Raw genomic sequence first — 6549 nt, 5'->3', positions numbered from 1 at the left:
TCTTTCTCACCGGCTGGACCAGCTGGCTTTGCTGGCTTTTCTGGAAGGGTGTGAGGCACCCTTGCGGGAGGTGACAGGGCGAGAGAAGGGGTGGCTCAGGAGGGGGAGTCCAGGATGCAACTCAAACCCCTGAGTAGGTCCTACAGTCCCTCCCTGGGAAGGATGGGGTGTCTGGGAGCCAGTGGACCACCCCCAAGGGCACCTGTCTGTTTCCCAGGGGCTCAGGAAGGCTGACGTCTGGTCCGGGTGAGAGCTGTCACCACTCCTCATGGGGCAGAGGTCCCCATGGAGCCTCAGAGGAATGCCTGTGACACAAGCCCAGTGTCCTCCCTGTGCCGGCTTAGCCCTGGGCACTGGTACAGGCTTTCAGGACCCTGAACCCCTCCAGGGCCATGATGAAAAGAGTCATCATTGAGGTCAGACAGCCTTGAGCTTGAATCCAAGCTTTGCTGCTTGATAACTGTGTGACCTTTGGCAAGTCACTGGAGGAGCCTCAGTTTCCTTATTGGTATAATTTGAATAATAGCACCTCCTCTGTGGGGTTGGAATGGAAAAAACACACTGTGTTTTCCTCTGCTCTCACGGCACAACAATCGACACAGAAAACTGCTGTGATCAGATACGTAGGGTAGTTCCCCACACACCAAGCAAGCAGTCAGTTCCGCAGCAGACGCCACCTGGGTGTCCTCCATTTCAATGGTAACGCTTTCTACCTGGTGATGGTGTCAGATTCCCCCAGGGTGAGGGCTCAGTCCCCAAGACTGCCCCCACTTCAGACACCAGTCACAAGTTGAGGCCTCTGGAACTTCTGTCTGACCAGCTTCGAGTTGGGGCTCCCATGACCCCCTCCTTGGGTCAGATTAATCTGTTAGAGGCCTGGTGCCTCTCAGAGATGCTTTGGGACTGTGGATCCCACAGACCCTTTGCCTGGTCTCTGCCCCCCGACCTGATATCCTATGTGGTCTCAGCCTGAGGGAGAGGAAGGAAGGGTGGCCAGGGCCACCAAGGGTTCCAACTTTCCCAGGGGGACACCCGGACACATGCTGGGACCCACATAAACATTCCTCAGGTTACAGAGTCGCCTGACCACGTGCAGGCGGCACTCACACAGCCTCCGTTTAGGCAAACGAGTAGGCCCGTCTCTGGCTGGCCTCTGGGCACTGGGGCTCTGCCAAGGGACCCCAGGGGAGCCACATGGAGGGTGTGCTGGGCCTGGGGGTCCACCGAGGCTCAGGAGTAGACCAGGAGGGTCTGGGGAGGGGCCTGTCCTTAGTCTCACCGCAGAACAGAGCCCTGGCCCTCGAGGACCCCGTGCACTGCTCCAGCCTCCTGCCGGACTGGGCCTCTGAGGGCACCGTGCTGCTTGCTTCCATGCCCCTAGACACACGTACATAGCTCTGCTCTCCAGGGCTTCAGACACATCCATTTCTCCAGCTAGGATGAGCCATCAGAAAAGGCCTGGGTCTTCTCACTGTCCAGGGTGAGCTGCCAGCCCCTGTCCAGGTCGAGCCAACCAATTCATCATTCATTAGCCCATCCCCCCTTTGTGTGGTCAGCCTCCCTGCCCTCTCAACTGCATAGGCCCCACCACCTCCAAGTTGCCTCCTCCGGGAAGCCTTCCATGGTCCACAGTGGTGTGTGGTCTGGTGTCTGGCCCATTTCCTACAAGACTGGGGCCAGGAAGCAGGAATCACAGTTTTGCCAACTGGCTGAGTCACTTTCACTATTTATACCTGCCCCTCACTGTTCCCCCGTGTTAAAGACCAATCGAGGAGCATCTCTCAGGAAGTCCTTTCCCTGGCCTGTTTACCTCTGGCCTTTTCTGGTTCTCTGTGTCTTGCCCCTCAGCGTACAAACTTGCTCAGGCCTCTCTATTAGGTATAAAGCAAATTTCTGTCCCCTTTGATTTCTGAGGGCTGCTGCCCCACACTCGGGGTAGCATTGCCTCTCAGATGCCCTCCGCACGGGGCTCCTTGTTCCTTGCTACTACTGGACTCACTCAGCCCCACCCCAGCAGGTCTGGTCACTGTCCTTGCCATGACCCATGTGATTGGCTGATGCCCTCTGCCCTTTGACCCCCCTAGTCCTTTGGTCTCTCCCACCCCCCATCCCCAACACATACACATGGCCTACGCACAGGTCTACACTGAAGGAATGAAACTGGATCAATGGGGAAGTGCAAAACTGCAGGGCACTGGCTACACTTCTCACTTGATTTCCCCCAGAGTTCAAGAGGGATTATGAAGGCTCTGGAGCGTTCACAAGGAGAGGACTCCGCTTGCCCTCAAGTGCTCCCCTCTCCTTTAAGGGGATCTGTGCCAACATCCACCTACCTCCCTGGGAAACCCACCCCAAAGATGAGAAGGGCTCCCCACCCACCGTGGTCTGTCTGCCCCCTCCACCCCACCCTCCATTCCCCATCCAGTCTGAAGCATGAGTTAGTTCTCAACCTGGTAACATGCTACTCTCTCCTAGGGAGTTTTTAAATCCTGATGCCTGGGTTGTACCCTGGGAAATTCTGGTTCAAATGGTCTGGGACATAGTCTAGGTGTCAGGATTTTTTTTTAATTAATAGACTTTACCTTTTTTTTTTTTTTGAGAAGTTTTAGGTTTATAGAAAAATTGAGCAGAAAGTACAGAGAGTTCCCATATACCCCTTCAAACTCTGCTTCCTGCCCCCGAGTTTCCCCTAACATCTTGCATTGGGGTATACTTGTTGTATAATTGATGACCCAATATCAATACATTATTATTAACTAAAGTTCACAGTTTACATTAGGGTTCACTCTGTGCTGTACATTCTATGGGTTTTCACAATGTATAATGACATACATCCACCCTTACAGTATCATACAGAATAGTTTCACTGCCCTAAAAATCCATGCTCCACCTGTTCATTCCTCCCTCCCCCTCCTCCCTCTGACAACCACTGATCTTTTCACTGTCTCCATAGATTTGCCTTTTCCAGAATGTCGTATAGTTGGAATCATTTTGTATATAACCGTTCCAGTTCCCCAGGTGATGTTAATGAACAGCAAGGGTTGACATGAGTAGCCCTGGTCTAGGATTTGGTGAAGAGGGGTGGTAGATCCGGTGCTCTATGTTCCTAAATCTAGCGTAGGCAAAGGTCTCACGCGCTTTGGATATGTCCATTTGTCCATCCATCCTTTCAATATTTGTCCAGGGCTTTCTGTAACCAGACACTGAGTTAGACACTAAGCCAAACCAACACAGTTCCTGCTGTCATGGCTCTCACAGTCCACAGCAAGAGACAGACATTAATTGAGTTGCCATGCGAGTGCATGGATGATTTTGAATGATGAGTGCTGACTACTGTGCCTATCAGGGAGGGAGGGAACACAGGAATGGACCTGGCAGGTTGAGTCTGGGGTGCCTTGAGACATTCAAGGGAAGACGTCCAGGAGGCAGTTGGACATGTGGGTCTGGAGCTCAGAGGAGAGGTAAGAACTGCAAATGGAGAGGCGAGAGCCCTTGGGGTGTGGATGGCAGTGGAGTTGGAAGCCATGCATGCATATGAGGAGACGGTCCAGGGTGGCAAGCATGGGTGAGAAGACAGAGGGCCCAGGATCAAGCCCTGATGTACTGTTACTGTTGGGGGAACAGAAAGAACCCACAAAGGCACTGGAGCAGGAGCGGGGGGAGGTAAAAGGAAAACTGAGTGTGGCATTATAAATGGCAGGGTGCACAGGGTGTCCATGATGCTGAGTGGTCAAGGGAGCTGAGGGGAACGGAGAAAGGGAGGAAAGATGGTCCTTTTAGGAATTTAGCTATGTAGCCAGTAGGGGGCATGGATACAGTACTCCCACCAGGGTCAGCTGCTTCATGACCTCTGTGACTATGGAAACTTCTTAACTACGACTGAGGGGCGTGGGATGTGGGGGTTGTGTGCCCAGTGTAAAAGCGCATTAAATAACATCTCTGCTGTAATCAGCAGGGCATCACCTCAGGCCATGGACCTTGTTACCAGTCTTCCAGTAGCATTCGATTTCACTTTAGGAGCTCATATGACCTTTTAATGGCTTTTCCCTGTGTTACTCCGGGAGAGATAGGATTCTATTATTTTTATTCTCCTCCTCCCTGAGTTGGAGAGGGAGGGAAAAAGGAGAGGTAATGGCCAATTTGAGTTAAAGAAAACCTGAATAGGAACCTTTTAGAAGACTGTTAATATCCTTCCCTGCCCACTAGCCTCCCCTTCACAAACTTCTCAAAAGAGTGGTCCACACTGCCTCAACTCCGACCACTAATCTGCCTTCGCCTTCATGGACATTGGTCTCTTCCAAGTCACAATGGCCAACGAACCTCTAGACCCAAGCTAAGTTCCAATGTCAAGTTGTGGTTGAATTTGACACTTGATCACTCTCTTCTTAAAACTCTCTAGTCTGTCCCAGTGTCCCATTCTCCTGTTTTTTTCTATTAAAAATTATCCAGAATGTGGAAAGAGTGAAAAGGACTACACAGATGTCCTCTCAGTGCAGTGCCAGGTTATTATCGAACATGCCTTTTCTACCTGTTATTTTCTAGGGATGTGTAGCTTTGTTTGACTTCTTATTTACTATTCTTTTAAGAGACAGGGTCTTGCTCTGCCATCCAAGCTGGAATTCCTGGGCTTAAGTGATCCTCTCACCTCAGCCTCTCAAGTAGCTGGGATTACAGGCACATGCCACTGTGCCCAGCTAAGACTTCTTATTTACTATTTATTATTCTTTTAGAGACAGGGTTTCACTCTGTTGTCCAGGCTGGAGTGCAGTGGTTCAATGATAGCTCACTGCAGCCTCCAACTCCTGGGCTCAAGTGATCTTCCTGCCTCAGTCTCTTGAGTAGCTGGGACTACAGGTGTGTGCCACCATGCCCAGCTAATTTTTTTATTTTTGTAAAGATGGGGTCTCACTATGTTGCCCAGGTTAGTTTTGAACTCCTGGCCACAAGTGATCTTCCTGCCTGCTTCAGCCTCCTGACTCCTTATTTACTACTGATTAGGGTATTTTACAACCCTATGAGAGTAGAAGTTACTTTATGGAAAATTCATAACAAGTACATAATTCTTATCCAATAGCAATGCAAATGTCTGCTGTTTGGTAGAAAAGGTTATAGTTTCTTGCCTCGTAGAGCATTAATCTGCCTTGTCAAATGCATCTCAACATTCCTTTGACTGACCAACTCTATATTCATTCTCAAATTCTCTTTTGAATTGTCCTAATATCTTACTGGTTTCCTCACTCATTAATGAATGGATAAAAGCTTTGACATGTGTTCATTTTATATTTGTTTGAGAGTCATGTTTTTTAGCTTTTTGAAAATTATTTTTTACCACCTCCTAAATTCTCCATGGCTCCACCTCAGCTGGCTGCACCGAGGACAGGAAAGGGGGGCAGGTGAGTTAGGTGACCAAAAGGGGAAAGACACAAAGGGTTTTTCTGACAGAAGCCTAGGAGCTTTGGTGTTTGATGTCCTGGCTTGCCCTGGACACCTAATTCACCTGCCAGCTAGGGCCCTGTCAGGCGCATGCCCCCATGGCCGGCTAATTTTTCTATTTTTAGTAGAGATGGGGTCTTGCTCTTGCTCAGGCTGGTCTCCAACTCCCAAGCTCAAGTGATCCTCCCTCCTCGGCCTCCCAGAGTGCTAGGATTACAGGCGTGAGCCACTGTTCCTGGCCAAGAGCTCCGTCTTGTGTTTGCCCGCCCTGTGATTTAACCCAAATTTAAAAAAAACTATGATGTACTATACCCCTTCTGTTGAATCCTGTATCTGTCTATAATTATCTCATTTAACCCTCACAACCTCCTTTGGAGATGGGTAATATTTTTCCATTTTACTGATGAAGGAACTGAGGCTCCACAGGGTTCAGCGGCTTGCCCAAGTCCACACAAGGTGTGTGGGGCAGGGCCAGCCAGCTTGATGCCCAGGTGTGTCTCATGCTGATCATGCTCTTCCTTGGTGTATAATTATTTGTTCCTCCATGGTCAGAGCTGGTAGGGCTCAGAGACCCTAGGGTCCCCCCTACTCACTCATCAGGCAGGAAAACAGGCCCAGAAAGGGGCCAAGACTAGCCTAAGGTTACACAGAGAAGAAGATGCAAAATCAGGACTCAAAGCAAAAACTGACCAGTGGTGCTCTCTGAAAGCCCAGACACTCTCTCTCCCCCACCAGGCTCTTAGAAAAATATCAGCAGGAAACCGTGCTCACAGTTCAACAGTGGATAGCACCTTCAGGAGTCAGGAAATCAGGGTCTAAGCTCTGGCCTTTGGGCAGGTCACTACCCTCTTAGAGTCTCAATTTTAGTGTATGTAACATGGGCCAATTTTGGGGAGACCTGAAAGGGACAAAGATTGGCAAGGCAAGTAACTTTGTAAACCTGCAGATTGCCCAGAGGTGATATACCAAGGCTCATTCTGGGCTCTGGAGCCAGACGGTCTAGGCTCAGATCCAGGTTTTATCCCTTAAATAGCCAGTCACCTTGGGTACATTTCTGTGCCTCAGTTTCTTTATATGTGAAACAGGAGTAATAATAGGACTTACTTCATGGGGTTG

This window comes from Propithecus coquereli, unplaced genomic scaffold, assembly GCF_000956105.1.
Source record: "Propithecus coquereli isolate 6110/MARCELLA unplaced genomic scaffold, Pcoq_1.0 Scaffold390, whole genome shotgun sequence".
NCBI lineage: Eukaryota > Metazoa > Chordata > Mammalia > Primates > Indriidae > Propithecus > Propithecus coquereli.
Note: the sequence above shows the minus strand (reverse complement) of the source record.